The sequence below is a fragment of the Eulemur rufifrons genome, chromosome 6 (assembly GCF_041146395.1).
Source record: "Eulemur rufifrons isolate Redbay chromosome 6, OSU_ERuf_1, whole genome shotgun sequence".
NCBI classification, from domain to species: domain Eukaryota; kingdom Metazoa; phylum Chordata; class Mammalia; order Primates; family Lemuridae; genus Eulemur; species Eulemur rufifrons.
In genome coordinates, this window is record NC_090988.1 from 5,129,359 (window position 1) to 5,155,048 (window position 25,690).

Consider the following 25,690-nt stretch of genomic DNA (forward strand, 5'->3'; position numbering starts at 1 on the left):
CTAAAATTTTCTTTGGACAAAATGCAAGGGAAATCGTCCTAGAATTTATCTTCCTGCCTCAAACATGAACTAACTTCTGACCCTGACCCACTTCTTGATGGAATCTGTGCTTGGGGACCTGGGCTTATCCGCGCACCACAGAGCAGACAGTCCCTACCCAGGACTGTAACCAGCAGCTCCGTGTGTCTCAGAGCCTACTGGTGCTGGCTGGCTGGGTCCCTTCTTGCTGCCAGCTTGTCCCTACAGAACTGACCTCTGTGTCCTGCCTTAAGGAACCATCCTGACCACTGTGTGTCCACCCTCACTGTGTGGATCTGTGTGGCCAATGGCTGTGTGATGTTGACAGTCCCTCTGACTCTCAGTCTCCTGGGCTGCAAATATGAGTAATAATCCCATCAACAGTAGAGGTTGCTTCAGAGATAAAATCAAACATATGTGACAAGGCATTGCAATACACAAGAGCTATACAATTTTTTATCCATCTTCAGTGTTTCTAAGACAAACCCTCCTTCTACTGGACTTTTACTCTGGCCATTGTAGATTAGCCCTGTCGCCAGACCCAGCCTGATAGCACCATCCTGCCAGCTGAGGAATACTTGGATCATTGCTCCTGCTGGTGGAGTTTTACTGATCGTTCATTCTACATTGTTTGATGAGCAACTACTAGGTGCCAGGCACTGACTTTTTATTCATTCTCTTTCAGGCACTCAATTACTTGGCACCCTTAATATATATTTTTAAGTGAATTAGCAAAAACCAGGTATGTAGTCCATGGCTATGGTATAGTACTAATTTAAGCGCCCCACAGACACAAAAAAGTATGACCTTGCTGTCATGAATAGTGATACCAACCTTCAGGCCCCACGTAGTTGCCAACTTCCATACGCAGCCACTTGTTCCCAGAAGGAGTCCTCTGTATTTCCTTTCCTGGTTGCTAAGATCAGTGTTGATCATAGCACAAAATCTGGTCTCCTGCGATCCTCAGGGCCGCTCCGAGGGGCTCAGCAGTGGGGCCTGTCACATGACCCGGAGCTGTCTTTCTGTTTATGAGCCCCCTGTCCTTGACCTGGCCCTGATTCTCAGGGCTGCATTTCTGCCCTGGCCCTGGTTTAGGGAACATCCTAACGCCCTCACAGCTCCTCCCAAGCACTGAGCCCTCAGTTCCAGGCTGGTGTTTGGGGCCTCGCAATGTGTGTTGATGATTCCTGGATGCCACCTGACTGTTTCCAAACCTCACCCACAGTGGGTGCTGGATCATCCTTTCTAGTCCATCTTGAGCTCCACTCGACCTGACCATTGCCCCCCCTCGGACACTGCCCTTGCTCAGACAGGCCCAGTCCTCCATCTGCACCAGCAGCTGCCACTTCTCACTGGAGTGGGAGAGTCCAGTAACACTATCTGACTGCCCTGCCCACAAGTCCTGCTGTGATAGTTAGTCTTGATGAATGTCAAGACATGATCCAATCACATGAGATAGCCTGATAAAGCACACCATCCTCACTGGGTGTTGGCCAGTTACTTGGAATTTCCATGCAGTCATGTGTGACCATAGAGCCCCTGGTATTCCCTGGTCCTGTGCTGACCAGTGAGACATTCCTTCCTTTTCTTCTGTGCAGACTCGAGGTGCAGAGCCTGCCCAGGGACGTGATGGGGGTCTTGGTTCGTCTATACCACATTCAAGACTTTGCATTTTTTTCCTTGTTCCATACCTTCAAAGTCACACATTCGATCTCAAGAAAGCTGTTAGGTTCATTGATTGTCACCACAGGAAAAGCACCCGTAATGAATGAATAAAGGAGCATGGGCTTGCATGAGAGACAGAAGACAATATAGGAATTGAGGTGGGGGGGAAACACTAATGTCAAGTCTGATAACAGATCAGCGAAATTAGCATTTCTTCACAAATATTGGAAATTGCCCTACCAGGGGAGGAAGTCTTGGATAAGTCAATTACTACCTGGAAAACAACTTCACACTAGAATAAGCATGAGGAGATAAAAATTACTAATGCATTATACCAGCAAGTTTTTAACCTGAGTCATTATATTAAGGAGAGAGAGAGAGAAAGAGAGAGAGAGATTGGGGTTGGGTGAAAGGAAGGAGGAAAATAATTCCATCGATGACTACAGCTTTCCCTCTTCGGCAAAACGAGAAAAGGAGATAGGGTAGTGGGGACCAGTTCTCCTGAGCGACACCCTGAGATGACAAATATCTGCTACAAAGCCTTACACAGCTGCACACTTCCAACAGGCGGATTCCAGCCAGTTTGGTTCCACTGGCTGAGCAGAGAAAAGCTGCAGAGAACATTAGAAAGAGGAAAGATAGATTGGCTACCAGGGGCTGATTGTAAAATACAGGAGCAAAATATAAAAACACAGTTATTTTTCAATGAAAGCACCTCATTTTCTTCATGAACTGGCTAGCTTCCTGTTTTAGCATTCTGTGCGGCATCTTGCAAGGACATCTGGCGCCCAGGATCTAAGAAAGAGGCAGGAATGTGTGCTTGTTTCTCAAAAATAAAACTGGCTTGCTCCTCATTTCTCTCTGCGGGATGGCTGCCCTCTCTGCTTTCATGCTAAATTACTCAAAAGACAGAAATGCAACGTGTTTATCCTAAGGTGACTGGGTTTTTATCACTTAGATTCATGGTGGGGGGGACCTTCTTGACCATTGGAAATTTAATTTATGTTGGCTTCAAAGAACACTGGATAGTCTAGTTATGACATTTAACTGGTAACAGTTGGAGGTGGCCAAATGGTATTCTTGGCAGCGGAGGATTTTATAATAAACCAGGCTGGCTTCGCTGTGCAGCGCCGTACAGAGACGGGCATATGGAGTAGCTGCATTGTGGATACGGTGCTTCCTGGAGGACAGAGTGTTCCTTAGAAGGTGCCCAGGATTCCCTGGCACGCTTCAGAGTCCGTAGTCCTCAGATGCTCATTATCTAACACCCTCATCTGTTTGTTTCCAGGGATTGCCGGAGACATGCTGTAAAAATCAGTTATGTGTCTGGCCACTATCATGTGTCTTTTGAGCATACATGGCCAGGATATTTCAGATGATTTTGAGAATTACACCAAATGCTGGTCTAATATACAACAAGATCATTTCTAAAGAGGGCAAATGGCATTCACTAATCCAAACAGAGTGAATTTTATTGACAAATGATATTGAAGTGGGTCTTATTGGAACTAGATTCTAGATTCCAAACTCCACAGGGTCAGAGGGCTCACTGGTCTTATACTCTAGTGTGTACACAGTACCACCCATGCCTGCCTCACAGTGACCCTCAGTAAATATTTACTATTACCTCAATCTAACATGGGAGTGGCGAACGGATAAAGCAGTTTTATCTATTGCTACAGTTGCAGCTGTCTGCTCTCCTTACCCTCTCTTCACTCATGCTGGCCATGAGTGCCGGCACCCTGGCGGAGGATGCCAGAACCAGACTCAAACTTCTGCTGAAGGACTCTGGCCAGTGAGCATGAGGCCAATTTGAGTCTAGGTCACTGTGACTGCCATGGGGTTGGCTGGGGATGCAGGTTTCCATCAGACTGAGGAAAGGCCCTCCTCTCCAGGAGAGCCATCCAGCTGAGCAAACACAGGCCCCAGCGGAGAGGGGGCATGTGGAGCCCTATGGGTGGTACCTGTAAGCAATTCGAAGTTACCAGATTCAAGCTAAACAACACGGAAAACAGGACATTAAATGGTATGGAAAGAGTTGCGTTTTTAAATTTAAAATCAGTCTCCTGATTAGAGAGACCTAATTTGCTTTATGCACCTATTACATGGTAGCAGTTATAAAGTAAACGGTGTGGCTAACCAATGAATCCTTAATGAGTGGTTAAAGAGGGCGCTGGCTTTGGCCCTAACAGAGTGGTTGGTACCAGATTGGCCAGCTGTGTACACATTGGGAGAACTGAACAAGGTGTATAAAACAGCGTGTTTCCCAAAGTAGACAACACATAGCACAGGACTGTGATGCCCAAGGGAAGGTAACCTCTCTGGAGTCCCTTCCCCATCTGTGGCCCAGGAGACAGAAACCAGGCAGAGCACAGCCATCTCACTGAAATGAGGGGACGGAGATTGAAATTCAGGGAGACTGAGGCTGTTGGAATTTGCAGGGCAATGTCCTGTGGGGCAAAATCAGGAAACTTGAAAAAATGCAAGCAGTATATACCCAATGGAAAACACACATTATAATTAAATTGCTAAAAACCAGTGATAAATAAAAAATCTTAGAAATCAGCAGAATAAAAATAGACTCATTGTATGGAGGAGAAAATATTAGAATGTTTGTAGATTACCAATAGAAGCAATGTAAGCATGAAGATAATAGAAGTACATATTTAGTATTTAAAGTACTAAAAGAAACAAAAGTCCACTAAAAATTCCACATCTAGAAAAAATATCCTGCAAAATTATAAGCCAAAAAAACCATTTTAAGACAAAAGTTCTGAAGAAGTGTTCAAGAACATGCTGAACTTCTTTATACTAAGGATAATTACACCAAATGTTAAATGTATTTACAAAAATTAAAAATATATATAGGAAATATAATAAAAAGGAAGGTATAAATTAAACTTATTTTTATTTTTTAATAAAATTACAGATAATAAACTATTTAAAGGAAAAATAACAGTCATATATTTGGGATTTATAAGATTCACAACAATCCTGAGAGACAGTAGTACTAAGGACACAGGGAAAAATGGAAATATAATGTCTCAAGTTCCAACATTTCACATGAAGTCATTTCTTTGACAGTAGATTGCCCCTTTTTAAAACCGAAAAAAAAAAATGTATATATTAAGGCAACCACTAAAGAAATATAAAGAGTGTAGCTAGTAAGATTATTTAGAAGTAAACAATAATACCAAAAAATATTCCAAAGGAACATAGAGGTTTTCCAGTTTCTGACTCAATAGTTGGAAAGAGCATTGCTCCCAAACTTGCAATGAAGAAAACCCAGATAAACAGCAAATTCACAGCTTTTCCTGACCCCACTGGAAGGCTGAGATTACTGTGCAACCCCCTTATCCAGAATTTCAAGATGCAGAGGCTCCTGCAGGTAAAAACAAGACACGAGCACTGACTAAACTCAGGCAGAAGCAGCGGAACACTGTGAGAAGAGTTAATCGTGGGCAGTTGAGCAGCTGCAGCCTGCTTGCACTCTGGCAAGACAGGGCGAAGCCTCTGGAACTGCAAATATAGGGGAAGTCAACACTTTTTTGCAGGTGTTTCCTCCATGAAACCCACTGGACACCTACAGAAAAGATCAGGAGGGTCCTGATACAGCCTCTCTTAAGCGGCACAATGAGTGGGAAAGAACAGCTGCCTCTGCAGGAGGAGCTGGAGACACGCTGAACACGTCTCACACGCTCCTATGTCCTTCCAAGAGTTCCTGTATGTCACTCAAGTTACTTAGCTTATTGACATGAAATTGTTTACAATAAACCACTATTTGTATTTGACATCTAGAAAATCTGAAGGATTTCCACTCTTATCTTTCTTTCCTCCTTCCTTGTACTCATCTTGGACTTGCTTTGCTCTTCTTTTTCCACCTTAGAATAGTTACTATCACATCTTTGTTCTGAGCAAGCAAAGGCCCAGATTTTGTGAGGTATTATTTTAACTGCATAGCATAATTTTTCAAATGTTGTGTTCTAATCTTCGCTCAATTCAATACACTTTGTAATTACGCCTATGTTCGGGAATAAGGAAAGAATGTGCCCTCTCACGCCTTCTATTTAGCAGTGTTCTGAAAATCCTGGCCTGTCCATTAAGACAAGAGGTAAAATTACAAGACCTGCAGATTAGAAAGTAATAAGTAAAATTATCTGTATTCAAGGTAAATCATATGCTTTAATCGAGAAGGGAATCTACAAAAAAAGTCACTAGAATGTAGAATTAGTAAGTCCCAGGACACTCCTTCCCCTTCTCCTGGGGTGACTGGTCCCTGCCTGCGACCAGCTCAGCACACAGGGGCACGAGTCCCATATAATACCTTAGCCAGAACAAATCCCAAGGATGATGTTGGACTCCAAGGGCTCTGTCTTCCCAGCCCATCACCTGTGGGAGGGAGGATGCATCCCACCCACATACCCAGCCGGTCCTCAAGTGCCTCTATAACAGGGAAAAGGGAATCAAAAGCTTGGAGACTCCAAAAGGTTGGAAGATTTATATTTGGTTTTGAAAGGAGCAAGTCAAATTACTCCCAGAAGATTTGCCTTACTCACTTTAGTATTAAAAATAAAAGCTGAGTGATTGAGTACTTATCAGTGCATGGATGTGAGAAATTTACCCAAGGTTAGGGAAATAGCTATCCAAAAGAATTAGAAGTAACAGTGCCCAGCAGCACTCACACGGGAATAAGAATAGTGCCTGCTTCCCCCAGCCAGACTGGACAACCGCACAGTGCGTGAGACATTGGCTACAGCACACAGAAGAAACTTGTCTCAGTAGTGGAAAATAATTACCCCTAGACTGAATAGAGCTCCAGTCCAGCCTAAGAAATATTAGTAGTAAGACTCAAAATGACCAAATCGATTTGAAGTAACATAATAGCAACACAGAACAAAGCCAGATAATATGTACAGGAATATATATATATATATATATATCACCTAACAAGGTAAAACTAGTAATTTTTGTGAACCAATAAAAATTTACCTGACATACAAGAATATACAACCCATTATAAGAAAAATCACCAGTTCATTGGGAGCACATAACCATCCTAAATGATTTTATACGTACCTAGTAACAGAGTTTCAAAGTATCTGAAGGAAAAACTCTTAGAACTTAAAGGAGAAAAAAATCCACAAGTTTAATCATATTTTTAAGATGCCCTTCTCTCAGTAATTCATAGAACAAGTAGAGAGAAAATCAGAGAGGATACAGAAAAATTTGAAAAACACTATTCAGCAACTTGACCTTTTTGACACTTACTGAATATTACACCTAAAACGGCACATTAAGCAATCATTTTGCCTGTACTCAGAATATTTTCCAGCATAGGCCATATTATAGCCCAGAAAAAGCCTCAATCAATCTAAAAGAATTAAAATAATTGTCTTAGTCCATTTGTGTTGCTGTTAACACCTAAGGCTAGGTAATTTATAAAGAAAAGAAGTTTATTTGGCTCACGGTTCTGCAGACTGTCCAAGAAGTGTAGCACCAACATTGGCTTTGATAAGGGCCTCAGGAAGTTTCCACTCATGGCAGAAGGTGAAAGGGGGCCAGTGTGTGCAGATCACATGGGAAGAGAGGAAGCAAGAGAGGAGGAGGAGATGTCAGACTCATTCAAACAACCAGCTTTCGCAGTAACTAACAGAGTGAGAACTCACTCATTACCTCAAAGATGGTGACAAGCTATTCATGAGGGATCTGCCCCCATGACCCCAAAACCTCCCATTAGGCCTCACCTTCAACAATGGAATCAAATTTCAATATGAGATTGAGGAGGGTGGATGGGGCAAATATCCAAGCCATAGCAGTAATATACAAAATATGCTCTCTTGTCACAATAAAATTATATTAGAAATCAATACAGAAAATATCTTGAAAATTTCCAATTATTTAGAAACAAAATTAAAATAACCACACTTATAAATAATCCCTCAGGTCAAAGAAGAAATCAAAATTGAAATTAGAAAATATTTTGACCTGACCAAAAAGGAAACCACAACATTAAATTCAAAGTAATTTAAAATGGGGAAGGATATAGACCAGAGAGGAAAAAAATAAAATAGAAAACATTATAAAAAAGAAAAAATCAAGAGCTAGTTCTTTGATAAGATCAAAAAAGTTTCATAAAAATTCATCAGACTCACCAAAGCTATAAATTACCAAAACAAGAAAGGAGAGAAGCAGCATCGCTACAGATTATAGAATAAAAGGATAGTAAGGAAATATTACAAACATCTTTATGCCAATAAATTTGACAACTTGAATGTAATGGGCAGATTATTTGAAAGATACCAGTTATCAAAGATAATGCAAGAACAATCATATAACTTGAATAGGACTATATCTATATAAGAAATTTAATTTGTACTTAAAATCTCTCCGTAAAGAAACATACAGCTTGACTAGTGAATTCTATAAAATACTTAAAGAAAAAATTATACCAATTTGTCATAAAGTCTTCAAAAAATTTGAAAAGGATAGATTATTTTCCAATGGAATTTTTGTAGCCAGAATTATCTTTATCCCAAAACTCACTAAGACATTACAAGAAAATAAAACTGCAAATCAATATTCCACATGAACACAGATGCAAAAATTCTAAGCACAATTATCAAACTGAACCCAGCAATATATAAAAAGAATAATGCATCATGACCTAATGGAGTTTACCTCAGGGATGCAAAGTTGATTTAACATTATATTATATAATAAATAATTCCACTGGTGTTTCCCCTGGTTTCTGGGAGGGAGGCTTTAAATCCTTGGAATGTCCTAAGTAATAGAATTATCTTTATTATTCATGAGCCCCTTGACTCACACCTGAGTTTATGCTAAGGGATGAAATGGCTCAGGATAAAACTATTTACCAGAAAGACCAACCATGCAATTAGAGGATTGGGGCTTCAAGACAGCCTGACCTGTAGGGAGTGGAAGGGCGCTAGAAATTGAGTTCACCTGGCCAATCACCCAATCAATCATGCCTATGTAATGAAACCCCAATAAAAACCTTGGACACCAAGGCTTAGTGAAGCTTCCTGATTGGTGAGCACACTGATATGCTCCTGATTCTACAGGGAGAGAACATGGAAGTTCTATGATGGGGACCTTCCTAGATTTTGCCTGCTGTCTGTTGATTTGGCTGGTCTTCATTTGTATCCTTTATAATCTAACTGGAATCATAACAATAATGCTTTTATGAGTTTTGTGAGTCTTTCTATTGAATTATTGAACCTAAGGAAGATTGTGGAATCCTCTGGATTTGTATCCAGTTAGAAGTGCAGGTGGCCTGGAAACCCCAAAGTGTGGTTGGCATCTGAAGTGCAGACAGTTTAATTGAGGACTCAGCCCTTAACTTGTAGGTGCTCTGTGTCAGAAAATAGTAAAAAATCAGTACATGTAATTCACCATATTAACAAACGAAAATAGAGAAACCACACAATTTTATCTCAATTGATGCAGAAAAAGAATTTGACAAAATCCAACATCTATTCCAATAAAACCTCTCAGCTATCAACCTAACAAAAGGAATCTATGAAAAACCCATAGTTAGCACCATACTTACTGGTGAAATAGTCTATATTTCCACCTAAAATTAGTAACAAGAAAAGGCAGTATTGTCCTTATCTCCAACATTGTTTTGGAACTTCTAAACAGTTAAATAAGCAAGAAAATTAAATAGAAAACAAATTGAACAGCAATAAATAAGTAAAACTATCTTCCTTCACAGATGATATGATTATCTTAGTTTTTTAAAAAAAAGAAAACTACAAAACACATACATACAAAATAACTTAGCATGTTTGAAGGATGCAAATATATCATGCAAAAATAATTTGTACCTAGCACTCAGATCTTGGTTTTTATATCATTCTTCAACAGAAGAAATCAGGGCTCCCTGCATAAATGGTTGATTCTAAAATTGGGTCAAGAAATAGCCCTGGAACATTTTGTAGCACTGAAAAAGTAACATTTTGGGAAATGTCTATTCGTGGTTTTTGTCCATTTTTTAAATCATGTTATTTGTTTTCTTACTATTGAGTTGTTTGATTTCCTTATGTATTTTGGAAATTAACTGGTGTGGAGGCTAAAGCAACCCCATCTTGTCTGCTAACCTGCCATGTGGACTTCAGATTACCCTCTGCTCTGGGAATGCCTCCAAGATTTCTGCTTTATCTACTGTCACTATAAAAATCCTGCCCTTAGGTCAAAACAACCTTGATGTTATCAATTGTCCTACACATTCTTTTCCTATAGTAAACAAATCCTGGGTCAGTGGGTAATGGTGGGGGATCCACCCTCTCATGGCCACCTGGGACTTGGCTTTTGTTTGTAAGTCCCTATTAAATGTTTCTTTCTGAGAAACTGGATTTGTCAGCCTCTTTCTTTGGTCTCTCAGCTCCCTCAGCCTTTGGGGGCAAGTTTGCCTAGACCTGCTTACTGTGGAACAACTGGAGTGAAAATGGACATATAGACCCATGGAACAGAATAGAGAGCCCCAAAATACATTTGTGATCATTTGATTTTTGACAAGGGGCCAAGAACAAACAATGGGAAAAGGACAGTCTCTTTAATAAATGGTGTCGGGAAACCTAGATATCCACATGCCAAAGAATGAAATTGGACCCTTATCTCATACCAGATACCAAAAGCAACTCAAAATGGATAGACTTAAACATAAGTCTTAAAACTATAAAACTACTAGAAGAAAACATACGAAAAAAGCTTCTTGACATCAGTCTGGGTAATGCTTTTATTAATCTGACACCAAAACCACAGGCAACAAAAGCAAAAATAGACAAATGGGTCTGTATCAAACTAAAAATCTTCTGCATACCAAAGGAAACAATAAACAGAGTGAAGAGACAATCTATGACATAGGAGAAAATATTTGCAATCTATACATTTAAATACAATATTTTAACTTTTGTGTTTCAAAAATACCATAAGTGAAATTAAAAAGGAAACAACAGACTAGGGGAATATTTGAAACAAACATGAGAAGTTAAGGATTGATATTCTCATCCTATCCTACTATATAAGTTTCCTTGGGAATCATGGGAGAAGGGAGAGGTAGAGGGAGGGAGAGAAGCACAATTGGCCCAAAAGCCTGAACATACATTTGAAAGCTCCAGGACTCACAGGAGACCTGGGCCAAGGCCATGTTTGGGGGTGTACCGGTGACATCCTCAGCTTGACCCCAGGGGCCTGTTGCCCAGGGCTGAGGCAGGCTGGGACTCTGCCCTTGAACCCTGCTCCCCACCCTCAAAGCAAAGGTGACTCCATGCATCATGGGCTCCTCCCCCAGGAAGGCTGTCTGCTGTCTGCATCCTCAGCTCTCTGCTCCTCCTCTAGGGAAGCTCCCCAGGGGTGAGGTGTGAGGCTGGCTGTGGCCCACACCTCTCCCTGCAGGTCACCACTACCCTGAGCTAGATAATGGTTCTCTGTAAGTGTCTGCCCAGGAGGAGGGAGGTGTGGAGATGGAGACCAGAATAAAGAAACCCAGAGCACAGTCTATCCCTCAGAGGTATCAGGGGACAGCAGTTCAGGTTCGCCACAGAGTCTGCCAGCCACTTCCTCAAGGGCTCCCCTCAAAGGGAAAGGGGGTGCGGTGAGAAACAGATGAACGGAGACACGCTGTTTGAGACTGGCCTGGGGTCTGTCTCCTGGCGAGGTGTCATGGGTGGGAGGGGGCTGAATGAAGCACTTCTCCAGGCAGAAGGAGAAGGAAAAGGAGGAAGAACTTCAGCCTAAGTCAGGATCTATAAGAGGATTCCTTGTCGTTTGTTCTCTGAGATCCAGTGCAAGGTGGGTTTCAGGGGAATTACAGCCAGTCAAGGAGGTAAGAGTGTTGGCTGAGCCCTTGGAGGTGCAGGGCTCACTAAGACTGATCCACTGCAGGTGGAGCCCCCCCTGGGGCCTTCACACACTCCCCATGCTGCCTCCAGACTCCAAGGCAGGCTCGTTGTCTTGAGCCCTGCTGGGGCCAGGCGTAGCCAGTTAGTTCCCGCTGCAGGGACCTGCAGGTCCTGAGGGCAGAAACCTGCATTTCACCTCCCCAGGTAAAATAATGAGGAGGAGCTTTAGAGCCCACAGGTAAGACAGACCCAAATGAGCAGGGGGCACCTCCCGCCAGGGCTCGCACTCTGTCTGCACTCACGTGTCATGAATAATTCTAGTGATAAGCACTTCATGTTGGAGAAAGTGGCATGGCACAAGTGCCTGATTGTCCCTTACTGCCATCTCTGCAGGCTTCTATCCCTAGAGCAGCGGGGTGGTCATTCAAGGAAGTGACATGAAGATCAAGGAAGTGATAAGAGGCCGTGGGGAGTCATGAAAAACAAGTCAAAACCTCAGTCATTTTCTCCTCGCATCTCCGCAACTCACAGGTCCCTCATGGTCACCACTTAGGATCAGTGGGGCTGAGAAGAATGTGTTTTTTATTCGGTATCCCAGAGAGTTTCCACACTGGTGAAACGACTACATTGCTGCTGTCCAGAGAGCTCAGATTACCTTTTTTGAGATACAATCTTCCCTTCCTTTGCACGAACTACCATCATTACTCCATACGTTTACCTGGAGATTTACTGTCTACTAAACCCTCACATGCCCTGGCTCAGGGCCACGCCCAAGAGCGTGGCTTTGCCTCCCTGGGTGGGGAGGGGTCTGCAGGTGGCAGAGCTCAGATGGAACCCTGCGGAGTTACTGCCTTGGTCCATTTCGTGCTGCTGTGACACTACAATACCGCAGACTAGGGACTTTATAAACAATAAATGTTCATTTCCTTATAATTCTGGTGGCTGAGAAGTACAAGACCAGGGGCTGGTATCTGGCGAGGGTGTCTTGGTGTGTCATCCTCTGGCACAAGGTAGAAGAGCAGAGAGAGGGTGACAGAGGGAGAGCAAAAGGGGCCAAACTCCCCCTTTTATAACCAACCCTCTCACGAGATAACACACCCACTCCCATGGTAACGGAGTTAATGCATTCACTCTGCCCCCATGGCCTAATCACCTCTCATTAGCCCCATCTCCCTACACTGTTGTATTGGGGATTACATTTCCCACACATGATTTGGGGGGACACATCCAGACCGTGGCAGCTCCAGCACCCAGCACTTACCTGAGGCAGCAGATTGTGGTCCTCTGCACAGTGCCCTCCCCAGAGAGCCCAGGAGTCTCTGACATAGACAAGCTGGCAGGCTGGGAGGAGGTCGTGAAGTCCCTGCCCTGCAGACACCGCCAGACAGAGGAGGCTCATGGGAGCAGCAGGGCAGTCTGAGCTCCGCCGTGTAAGCTCTGGGACCATGCAGATGTCCCTGTCCGGAGAAGATGCCTTTTCCTAATTCGGACACACAGAGGGATCTCTTGTTCTAATTCAATCAAAGGTGCTTCAGTGTAGATGGCTTGGGTTTCTGGTCCTGGGCTTCTAACCTGTGGGAATTTACAATCTTGTGAGTCTGCTGTAGCCTCAATGTTTTCATCCCACCAAAATTCTTATGTTGAAATCCTAACCCCCAGTGTGATGGTATTAGAAGGAGGTGTGGCCTTTGGGAGGTGATCAGGTCATGCGGTTACAGCCCTCATGAACTGGATCTTGGGAAAGAGGTCCCAGAGAGATCCTTGCCCTTCCAGTATGTGAGGACACAGCAAGAAGGCACCGTCTGTGGGCCAGGAAGAAGCCCTCACTGGACACCCAATCTGCCCATGCCTTGATCTTGGACTTCCAGCCTCCAGATCTGTGAGAAATAAATGTCTGTTTATGAATACCCAGTCTACGGTATTCTGTATAGCAGCCAGGAAGAACTAAGACAGAGTCGAAGCCAAATACTCAGGACACCCTCAGTTCTGTTTGCTTGGACTCTGTGAAGTCAGGCCTCCCAGGCAGCTGAATTCTAGGTCTCAGGGAGGTGGAGCCTGCAAGGGCTCCCGTGAAGGAACGTGGAGGCGTCAGACAAGCCCGATGAGCCACCTCCGTGCTGCGAACCCTTCCTTTCCGGCCCGTAGAGGCACAGCCGTGTGCGGGGACACTGACGCAGCACTTGGCCAGAGACAGCGGTGCTTTAGTCCAACGCATTTGCTGAGTGCTTCCCAGGGACCACATCCCATCCTAAATGTGACGGTGCAGAGAGCAATGCCCCTTTGTTCCCAAACCCCTTTCCAGGGCCCAGATCAGCCTTGGGGTCAGGGGTGCACAGGGGGAAAGCTGCAGTCACGCATGCAAAGCTGGGAAGCCCAGAGCACGTCCCGCGGGGCCTGCTGTCCTCCCTGCTCCGGGCTGAGGCACATGCTGCACCCCTCCTGTGTCTCTGGGCCCCCACCTGGGGTGTCCCCAACACTGTGCATACTGCATGCTGTGCTGAGGGATGACAGCCAACACTGCCCCGGCCATGCCCCTGCCACATACTCCCCTAGCCATGAATAAGGGCCTGGGCCAACTATTTGTGGGAAGCTGACATCTGATAACGGTGCCTGGAACAGGAGGTCTCAGGAGACAAAGGCTCCACTGATGGGTTGGAGGGTTGGTGGATTCAGGGAGGAGCACTGGATGGCCCAGGGAGCTGGGGGTGTGAGACTGGTGCTCAGGTTCACTACCCAGTAAACTGGGAAGCGTGTTTGTCTGTGTTTTAACAGCCTAAAGGTGCCACTTTCTCTTCTCTGGTGTTTCCTTACCTCCTCCCTACCTCCCACACACCTCTTAAGACAGCTAGGGTCTTCTCTTCTGTGTCCCTACTATCTCCCATCAGTCGTTTACAAGCTCCCGTCTGTGGATTTGGTTAAAGCACCGTTGCTCCACGTAGGCTCTTTCTTTACCTGGCACGTGTCAGGACTGTGCCCACTGTGGGGGGCTTCAGACTCAGCCCCCTAGAGTGCCTGGGACAGGGCCCAGGCCCAGGTGGGGCCACAGGGCTTTCCCTGTGAGGGCGTGAGGCTCCCTTCCCCGGCCCTCGACAGGGCCGGAAGTGGAGGAGGAGACGGCCTTACAGGGGGCTTCAGAAAGCCAGGGAGACACTACACCCGAACACAGACTGTATGAAGCTAGTGGAAAAATTGCTGTTTCCTATAACCTTCAACTCGACAGTCAAGCCATTGCACTCTTGGGGATACACACACAAGAAAATGAAAACAGGCAACTGCAAAAAGACTGGTGCAAACATGTTTAAGGCATAGTCCTGTATTGGCTTAAATAGCGTTTCTTCAAAATCCATGTTCACCTGGAACTTTAGAATGTGACCTTATTTGTATGTAGGGTCTTTGTAGGTATAATTACTAAGTTGAAATTTGGCATCCAGGGTGGGCCCTGATACAACACATCTGGTGTCCTGGGACACGGAGAAGCAGAGACGCACAGGGAGAATGCCACGCAAAGACAGAGGTGTCTGTCAGCTGAGGAAGCCAGGGACTGCCGACAACCACCAGACGCAGGAAGAGCCGGGAAGGATTCTTTCCTGGAGACTCCAGAGGGAGCCTGAGCCTGTGGACACCTTGATTTCACACTTCTGGCCTCCAGGACTCTGAGAGATTAAATTTCCGTTGTTTTAATCCACCAAGTTTTCGGTGACTTGTTACAACATCCCTAGGAAAATAATACAAGCCCCAAATGGTAAACAACCCAAATACCTATCAGCATAGGAATGAACAGAGTGGCAGAGACACGCGAGAGAAAGCCGTTGGCAAGAGACTCTCACAGCCGGCCTACTCGGTCAGGCACACAGGTGAATCCTGCGTCAGCAGCTGGAGCCAGGCAAATCCAGCACGCTGTGTGGTCCCGCTTATGTGACAGTGCGAACACACAGAATCAGTACTTGGGACTAAAAAGTTAGAAAAGTTGTTGCCTGGGAAGGGGCCCTGGAGACCTTTCTGCGGAGAAGTGTTTTGTATCTTAGTGTGAGTGTGCGACGCGTGGCCCACATATTAGTCCACAGCCATTCAATCACACCGCCAAGATTCATGTATCTCACTGCCTGTACATACTTCCCTAGAAAGAGCACACGTGACAGGAGGGACGAGATGGCTGACTAGGGAAACCGATCACCAAGTGTCTCAGAAAGAAGAAAAAGTTTTAGTTGACCAAAATAAACAGCTCAGTTGTAACTCTGAGGGAAAAGTGCCAGAACCTACCGGAGATTCCACGGGAAGAAGTTGTGCAGTGGAACAAGAGGGCCCAAGATGTTGCTAGGAATCGACCCCCGAGAGGCTTGGAGCCTGGCAGAAAGGCTGCCGCTGGCGTCTGGGGGCCTCCAGCCTGCGGACGGATGTAGTGCCCAGGGATCCCCAGCGGAGCCGTCCAGCCATCCAGGCAGACAGATGAGGCCACCCGTTCCTGAGCGCTGGCCCCAGCCACGGCTCTGAGCAAGCACCACCGTGGCCAATTAGCACCGCAGGTCCCCGGACACGCCACTGCTGCGGGCAAGGACGAGGGCACCAAGCAATCTGCAAGCGTACCTCTCCACACGAGGAAAGTTTTCTCTGCGACAGTAGGCACGGGGTCCAGGTGCCACCACCGCAAGAGTTTACCCTGAAGCCACCATCAGGAGACATCAGGAATGAAAAAAAAATGGTGGATTGGAAGCAGCCTGCAAAACCACAGCTCCCAAGGATGGAAGAGTAAAGAGGAAGCAGGTACCTACCTACAGACAGCCATTCTTGTAAGGAACATTGTGAAACCACAGAGAAGCAGCGTGGGACTATCAGTGTGGAAAAAAATAAAAAAGGTGATGGGGGTTACATTTGATAACATCAAAGCACGTGTTCGGGGCAGATTGGCAGGGCAGAGCACTGGGGCACCGTGTTCACCCTGCAGGCGCTGTGTCCGAGCTCTGAGAGGGCTCTCCCTGCTGCCACAGATCGGGGACCTGCCTGCAACCTGTGCAGAGTCCTTGCACCAGACAACAGGTGTGGTGGGGATCGGGCAGCAGCTGAAGCCATCCTGAGCTCTCCGGCGCACAGCACCAGGTCAGCACGGAACTCGGCTTGGCAACTGTGGCCTTCATATTGCCCCCAGCAGGCTGGGAGGGAGCAGAAGATCTGGAGGCTCCTCTGAGCTGTACCTGGAGGCTCCAAGAGCCCCTCCCCAACAGCACGGTGGGATCTGAGCACATGGGCTCCACCCTGGGAAGCTGTAGGCAACTGCTTCAGTAGGTCCTGGGGGACTTGGGGGAAACTCCAGTTTGAAGCTTTCCCAGTGAACCTCAGGAGCTTGAGCAGTTTGCTGGGCTCTCAGCACAGCTGACACTAAGGGTCCCAGTTCCTCAGTGGCAGGACTGAGTAGGAAAGAGGCTGTGCCTCCTCTGATCTCAGCCAGGCTGGGCTGGGACCCAGCAGGTGGCTGCAGCCAGGCAGCAGGGCCCTTTCTGCTGCTGCTGAGCTGTGAACTGTAAGCCAAGCCTCCAGTAAATCAGGCATTGTGCTGGCTGGTGCTGAAGGGAGTCCTCGTTGTCATTCTCTCCTCTCTGGGACTGCAGTGACAGAGCACCAGAGCTTTCTCTGGTCCAGGCCTCATACGCGTAGGCTGAGGAGGAAAGGAGGGCGAGAGACATTCAGTGCCCATGCTCTGAAACCCACCTTTCCCCACAGGTGACCACGTCAGAGACAGGACTCCTCCTCCCACACCCTGAGTTCTGGGGGACTCCTCGACCCAGATGCCCCTTAACTCTGCAGTGGCAGGCTTGTTTGCGATCAGAGTAACCCCCATATTAGACAGCACTGCATCCTACGGTCAGACCTCATGGACATTGACTGCGTGACCTTCCTGGTAAGTCAAGCGCTGAGTCTTGGACCACTTCACAGATCAGGGAGGCAAGGTTAGAAAGGTCAACCTGGGACTCCTGAGTGGACGTTGGGTTCTTTCTACCCCTGGCTCTTCTGCTGCTCCCAGACTATGCTCACCGGAGGCTGCTGTGTGCCTGGAGAGACGGGGCACAGCTCACCCAACCTCACCCTCCATTATCCTTCCCTGCCACCCCCTGGCCCTGGATGCCTCTCCTGCGTAAGCTGCAGCAATGAGAACCCACCCCAGCTGCTGGCATCGTCCCTGCCACAGGCTACCTGGGTCTTAATCTCTTCTCCTTCCTGAATGGACACCTAAGCCAGATCCACTTCCACCTGCTCTGTGTTCTCTTGGTCCTGACAGGCGCGGACACCCCACGGGTTGATAGGTGAGGCCTGTGCGGCACCTTCGTCTGGGAAGCGCAGCCTCCAGCAGCGCTGAGTCCCACCCCTCCCCCACACCCAAGGCCCCAGACCCTCCAGAAGTACCCGATTTTCCTCCTGCTTCCCCAAGGACAGCGAGGAAAGGGGGAGCTAGCAACAACCCCAAACCACTCAACTGCAAAAGAACCCCTCCACAACTTTACCTTCTTCAGCCTACAGGGCAATATAGCAGTAAAAGCAAGTAAAAGGCAAATGTTTTGGCCAATCAGTTTAGCTGTCCTGCAGCACGTAAACCACACTCCTGGAATGCATGCTAATATCTCATTAACAAAAACCAAATGCATCAAAAGCATTGAAATTAAGACATTAGGTCCAATTATCCTGTCAACAGCAGTTCAGGAAAATTGTCAAGGGTTTATTTATTCATTAGCTTATAGAGAATTTCAGTGGCTCCCTAATTATGTACTGCTATTTTTTTCTTTATTTTTCTTTTTTTTACTCCCTCTTCCTCTGATCTATTTAAAACAAAAATAAAAAAGGATTGAGGTTTCATTCCTCTTTAGTGCAGCAACCTGCAAGAGTTGGCAGGGCCAGGCCCAAAAGAGGCTGGGAAAGGCTGCTCTCCTCTCTGGCCTCTGTGTCCTCAGACCTCAGTCTGGCCCCGGCTGAGGCTTCACTGCAGGCCTTGGGGCTGGGACACACAGGGACCAGCTATGTCTCTGGAGCATGGCCTCCCTCCTTTGCGCAGGCAGCTGTACCCCCAAAGTGGGCAGTGTTCAGGAATGTTTGTTGGGTGATGAATGAGAATCTTTTTGACAAAGCCTTTTACTGCAGGTCAGAGGATTCATGCAGCCCCAGGCTGTGCCCAGCTGGGTAGTGTTGGGCTCTGAGGGTGAGTGCAGACACTGGCCAGCTTCAGAGAGTGGCTTTGCTTGGGGCACCCTTCTTTCTAGAAGCTCCTGCCCTGCTTCCCCATAGACCCTGCATGCCCAGCTTCCCTGGGGCTCTGCTTTCTTTCTTCCTCTTAGCTCCCTGGGTCTCCGTGTTGTCCATACTCAGCTTTCCCTTACCTGCTCTGGCCAACAGGACAACCTCATCATCCCTTAATCTTCAAGCTGTCTTTGGCTCAAGGCCAGGCATGACCCAGTTCCAACTTAGCTGACACCCCCACCCCCAAAGCACAGCAATCCACCTAGTGCCCTGTAGCTGCAGGTTGTGGGGTACAGTGAGAAGGACACTGGGTTCTAGGAGACCTGGGGTCTGGCTCTGTACCTATGAACACCCTCATATGTCTGAGCACCAGTTTTTTCCTCTGTAAAATGGGTCTAATAACACCAGCTACAGCCTCCCCCCAGAGTCCTCACGGAGCCCAGATGAGCCCATGCCACAGAGACCGTGCTAACTGTGAAATGCCCTGGAGGTGCACGGGCACACGAAATCGCTGTGCACACGAGCCCACTGGCAAGTGTATTTCTTTCTTCACAGCACAGACCAGTCCTGGAAGGGCAGATCCCAGGGCCTCTCGGGGTTTTCCTTTCCTCTGGAATCGAGAGAAAATTCAAGGGCTACAAAACAAGCGTGCCATAAGTTTTCCTAGCATAGCTTCCTGTTTCAGGCCCAAAGCATTCATATTAAAATTACAAATGTTCCATATTCACATTATTTATGCTAAACCCAGGGAGGGTCTTACTCCACTTCCCCATTCACACACATATCTTTCAAACCCAAATGGAACGGAAATGGAAATATATTTGCAAGGCTACTCAACAAGAACACCAAATTAAACGTGAATTAGGTGACTCTCATAGGAACTGGCAGGTGAGTTTTCTCACTGAGAAGCCTGGTGCCCACTTTGAGCAGCTGAAGACAAGGGGATCCCTCCCTCTGCTTGCGCTGTGTCTGCTGTACTTCCGTCTCCGCCTCCAAGCTCATCCTCTCATTTGTCCGCACACGGTGACTGATCACCTCCAGCCCCTGGCACTGTACTCCTGCCACAGAGAAAGGGGTCTGTCAACTCAAAAGCATCACAGCTAGACAATACAGCAGTGACTTTCATCAGGAGGTGACTTTGTCCCCCAGGGGACATCAGGTGGTATCTGGAAACATTTTTGTTTTGCAAATCAGGGGGGCGTGCTGCCATCTTCTAGTGGTCAGAGGTGGATGCTGCTAGACCTCCTGCGTGCTGAGAACAACTCCGCAACACAGAATCATCTGAGCTGTCTGTCTCGGGGAGGCTGAGAACCCCGGCAGTGCCATCTGAGCAGTTCTGAGCAGGGTGAGTCGGAGTGGCAGCACAGCAACAGAGGACAGACACCTGCTCCATCAGATGGTCAGGGTGGGCTTCCTGGAAGAAGTGGCAGATTAAGTGGGGACTTTCCCCTCCCCATCCTCTAGGGATTCCCAAGCTGCTCAGCAGTGCCTCATAGCATCATCTAGGTCCTGGTCGCCTTACTTGTTCTTTTAAAAAGTAGACAAACAAAACCATTTCCCAAGGGAGGGAACTTTGTCTCTTCCTCTCACTGCTGCTGTTGTCCTTGATCTCTTTCTCTTGCTGCTTTTCATTTTCTCCCTGCATCACATCTTGTCCCCTCTGGGCTCCCATCCCAGCCTATCCCTGGCCTGTTTCTAAGATCCACTGCTTCATCCAATCAAATACTTCCATGAGGCATCTGGATATTTCTGGTCACTGGGTGGTCAGCAATGTCCTCAGGGACATAAGCTGTGTGGTTGACATCAGCTCTGATGAAGAGTCCAAGCCATCCAGACGTGTGCTAGAGTTGATGAGGACTTTGCTGAGAGCACTGGCTTCAGCCCCGTGGCCAGAGCAGGTCCCTCACTCCTGTCTTCTCGCTACACTCAGTCTTGTCACCTCACACTGAAAACATGTGTTTCCCCTTCTGTCTGTCCATCCTAGTAGAACATGAGGGCAGGGACTGTGTCTCATTGCTCCCTGTGTCCCTAGCACTGAGTCTGGTCACAGACATTGTTCAACAAATGTTTAATGAATAACACAGAGGAATTGAGGAAGGAAGGAAGGGAGGAGGAAGAAAGGTGAGGAGGAAGGAGACAGTTGACGGTCGAACCCTTATCGTCAAGGTCAGCTAAGAGCCTGCCTACGCAGAGGCCATGCCACCCTCACCTCAGAGCACATTCTAGAACAGGGAAGAGGGGTGGAGGAGGGCAGGGGAGTATGTGAGTGGTGTCCTGACCCTTCTTGCCCACTCCTGCATCCTGTGACAGAATTGGCCATTTCCTCTCCTGTTCTCCCTGCGTTCTCAGTTTCCGTATCTACAGCATCTCTGCTGTTACGCTGTAACTTACCTGCGGACACACCTGCCTCCCGACTACAGCGTGAGCCCATCAAGGCAAGGGCTGTGTATCCACCTCAGAATCTCGAGCCCTGTGTCTCGTCTGCCACACAGCAAGTCCTCGAGGACACGAGCTCTTGCTGGAGGTGTTCCGGGGGAAATAAACAACAGAAGCTCAACCCCAACCTGATCAGACCATAAACCCACTCCCAATCCCAAAGGCTAAACCAGTGAGAATCCAACTCTGTTCACAAATAATGACAGAGCTCATGCCGTAGACCACTCTTTTTTTATTGTGCTAAAACATATGTAACATAAAACAACCATTTTAACCGTTTTTAAGTGTGTAGTTTTGAGGCATTAGGTACATTGGCATGGTTGTGCAACCATCACCACCAACCATGTCCAGAACTTTCTCTTCTTCCCAAACTGAGACTCTGTACCCAGCACATAGTAACTCCACATTTCCCGTATGCCCAGCCCCTGGCAACCACCATGCTGCGCTCAGTCTTTCTGAATGTGGTGACCCCAGGAACCCCCATTAGGTGGAATCATACAGTGTTTGTCCTCTTGTGTCTGGCCTGTTTTGTTAATACGTAGCACAATGTCATCAGGATTTATATGTCGTAGCATGTGTCAGAATTCCCTTCCATTTTTAAAAGACTGCATAATACCCCATTGTATGTATACACCACACTCTGTCCATTCATCTGTCAACGGTCACTGGGTTGTCACCATTTTTTGGCTGTTGTGAATAAAGCTGCTATGAACATGGGTGCACACATGTCTGTTTGGGTCCTTGCTTTCAATTCTTCTGAATATGTACCCAGAAATGGAATTGCTGGATCATATTATAATTCTATGTTTACATGTTGGATGAACTTTCATACTACTTTCTACAACAAATGCATCATCATACATTGACACCAGAAATGTGCAAGAGTCCTAACGTTTTCCACATACTCTCTATACTTATTTTCTATAGTTTTTATTTTGTTTTATTTTATAATGGCCACCCTAATGGGTCTGAAGTAGTATCTCCTAGTGGTTTTGATTTGCATTTCCCTAATAATTTGTAATGTTGAATAACTTTTTATTATGTGCTGACATTTGCTTAACTTCGAAGAAATGTCTATTCAAGAACTTTGCTCAATTCTGAATTATTTTTTTTGTTGTTGTTGTTGAGTTGTAGGAGTTCTTTACATATTTTGGATAGTGATCCCTCATTAGGTATGTGATTTGAAAATACTCTCTCCCATTCTTTGAGTTGTCAATAGTGCCCTTTGAAGTATAAAATTTTTTATTTTGCTGAAGTTTAGTTTATCTATTTTTTTCTGTTGCTGCACTTTTGGTATCATATCCAAGAAATCATCAGTAAATCTGAAATGAAGCTTTTATTCTACGTTTTCTCTGAAGAGTTTTATAGTTTTACCTCCTTCACATAGGTCTTTTGTATGAGCCCATCTTTAAGGAACTCACAGGAGCGTAATGGAAGCAAGTGAGTGGAATGATTACGGTGTGAAGGGAGAGGATGGTCTCCTGGCGATTAGTGACACATGCTGTGGCCTCACACTGACACTCAGCAATTTAAGTAGCAGAAGGCTACTTAATGCATCATCATACATTGTATGTTTGTATGTATGTAAGTTTCTTTATTGTAAGGAGGGAATTGTTTTTCTTTCATAATGGATACGGACCAGGGTGTGGAGGGCCGGAGGGACCAACGTGGGAAGGCTCCCACCTAGCGACCCTCCGGGGAGCACCCTGAACGGGAGGCAGAGGATGGTCACCACAGAGCCCAGGGTGAGGGGCCTGTGGCAGGCGCTGAGCCCTCCCAGGTGCTGCAGGGTGAGGCCAGGCTGGACACAGGGTCTTACCCTCAACCCACTCTTTGTCCTCCGAGCCATGCCCTCTGGCTTCTGGGCAGGCTCACAGCCCTGGAAAGAAAAAAGATTAATTTCCACTTGGGCACCGGGCTTGGCAAACATGAGATTTTGAGTGAGAATTTTGGGTTTGAGTCCCAGTGCTTCTATTTTCTGCCTTGTGACCTGGGACAAGTTGTTAACCTCTATGAGGCTTGGTTTGCTCAATTGAGAAAAAGAGAAAATAGAATTGTGTAGCTCTTAGAATTGTTGTCCAGAATAAATAAAATAGTGTTTGAGGAACACAGTTTCAAAGCACTGGAGCCCATGTAAAGCTGGAAGGTAGGTTTATCTTTAGAGCAGTTTATGGTGTTCACTGCAGAGCCCTTGCACAACCAGACAAAACTGTTTCTTCCTTTTATAGCAAAACCAGGAATAAGTGCAAGAATCCCTTTTGGATCAAGGCAGCATTACGAGGCCACATCTTTCAGATTTGGACGCTTAGCAAGCACAAGGGGAAACCCCTGGTGGCCTTGCAGGAGTGGAATTCGACCTCTGCAGGCAGGTCAATGGGCAGCCTGGCCCTACCCCGCCACTGGCCCTGAGCCCCCAGGGCAACGCCTGCTGGGGCTTTTCCACTTGCCCCTGCTTTTGCATACCGTATTTCCCTGGAGCCAGTTACTGGCCACCATCACTTCCCAGCTATGTGGGCTTGCAGAAGCTACTCAGGGTCTGTGGCCCGGTTTCCTCATCCGTAGTAATCTAGGCTTGCTGAGGGGTCTCCATTAGTTAATTCCTGTGGGACACTCAGCACAGAGCCTGTCACATGGGATTTCCCGATGACATGCAGCCATTGGTGCTGATGCTGTTTCCTGTTGTTATTCTATTAGGCCTGACAACTGTTGGGGGGGGGAGGGGGGGCAGAGGATCACCATCCCAGTTTACTCACAAGGACACAGAAACTTGAGATGAAGATGACATGCCTACATTCACCCTGTGGATCAGTCACTGTCCTCAGTCCTCAGTGAGGACCTATGGAAAAATCATGGCAGGTCATGGAACGGCATATTCTTCTCGTATGGAAAAGGATGAGGTGTGCACCTCATCATAACGGCACGGCCAAGATGGCTAAGTGAAAGCGCCCCCCAGTGTAATCCCCCTGCGCCAGCGCCCCCCTGTCTGCTCTGTGGCCAGTGGCCTCAGGACCAGCAGGACCACTGGGCAGGCCCCTCAGGCCACGTCTCCCCCGTGGGCCTGGCTCGTGGGTCATCCACTGGCTGCCGTGGCGAGGGTGCAGCAGACGGGAGCTCTGTCCTGTTGGGAGGAAGGAAAACAGCAAATTCAAACTCATCTGAAGATTACTTATTGTCGCAAAGTTGCCCTTTCTGCAAAGGGAAGCTGCCTGGACCAATAGCACTGTAATGGGAGGGGAGGAAGCAGGCCCACACCCCCGCCAGAAGCTCTGGTCCCTGCGCAGGACACACTGTCAGACACAGACTTCAGCAAGCCACCGAGGGAGGGGCCGGCATTCTGCGGTCTGGCCTGGAACGCCCCGCTGCAGACCTGGACCCTATCCTGCTTCTGTGTGCAGCCTGTCCTCTCTCAGATAGAACTGACCCGTTACGTCTGCTCAGCACTGCGACATTCACAACAGTCTTTCTCACGTGCTCTCTTCTTTCATCCTCAAATAATACAGCAATGAGGAAGAAAATCAAAAAATCTATACTATGAGGCCTTTCTAACATCAGAATTTTTGTATATTTTATACGTTAAAGCATATATTTTTTATACTGTACAATAACTTTTATATGCATTATGCTTTCAAACACACCATTTTACTTGGTCCTTGCCATGCCCCTGTGGAGTTAGCAAGGCAGGGGTTCCCCTCGTGGGCGGCTGAGAGCAGGAGCTGCCCCAGGTTCAGCGCCTGCCCTGGCCACGGCTGGGCGTGTGGGGTTGAGAGTTGAGACTGGGGCGAGGTGGTCACAGTCCTGGTCTAGGGCAGCCCTGCCCACCCCACACAGACTCCAGGCAGTACAATGCACTTGCTCCGACCCACTTACTCTCCTTAGCTGTGTGTGTGTCTCTGTGTGTGTGTGTTTGTGGTGTGTGTGTGTGTGTGTGTGTGTAAAAGGGCAATCAATTCTGTTCCAAAACAACCTAACATAGTAGAAAAACATGAGATTGGTACTCAGGAGACTTGGATTCTTATAAAAGGCCTGCTATTTATTCCCTAGTTTTAAGACTTCAGTGTTTAATTTTTTATCCCTTTTGACGATCTACTATGAGTCAGGTGCTGAGATACACCCTTATTTATGCCTCTCAATAACGCAGGGAGCTGAGTGCTGTCATGCTCCCTTTACAACTGGGGACACTGAGCTGGTGGAAGCTGGCCAGTGTCGGGGCTGGGGGAAGTCCTCCCTCCCCAGCTCCTGGCCCTGGTGTCCTCTTCCCCGTCTCTGCCTAGACAGGTCGGCTTGCACGCTCCGTGTGTAGGTTTGGGCTCTGGCATTCTGGGTTTCTAAGCCTCACCTGCTCTGCCCTTTGTTTCCCCAAGGGAAACCCAGAGATGACCACAGAGTTGGCAAACTTGTGCTTGGGGATGTAGGGCCCCAGGGAGGAAAGCAGGTGTGGGACTGTGGTGGCCTGCTGAGCCCTCTGACCCTGCTGAGCTGGGGCTCTC

The 25,690-nt window shown here is 47.0% G+C and overlaps 1 pseudogene; it reads right to left on the reverse strand.

Moving 5' to 3' along the window:
• LOC138383635 (small ribosomal subunit protein eS6-like) overlaps positions 1-25,690 on the reverse strand; it is a 75,497-nt pseudogene that overhangs the window by 49,624 nt on the left and 183 nt on the right.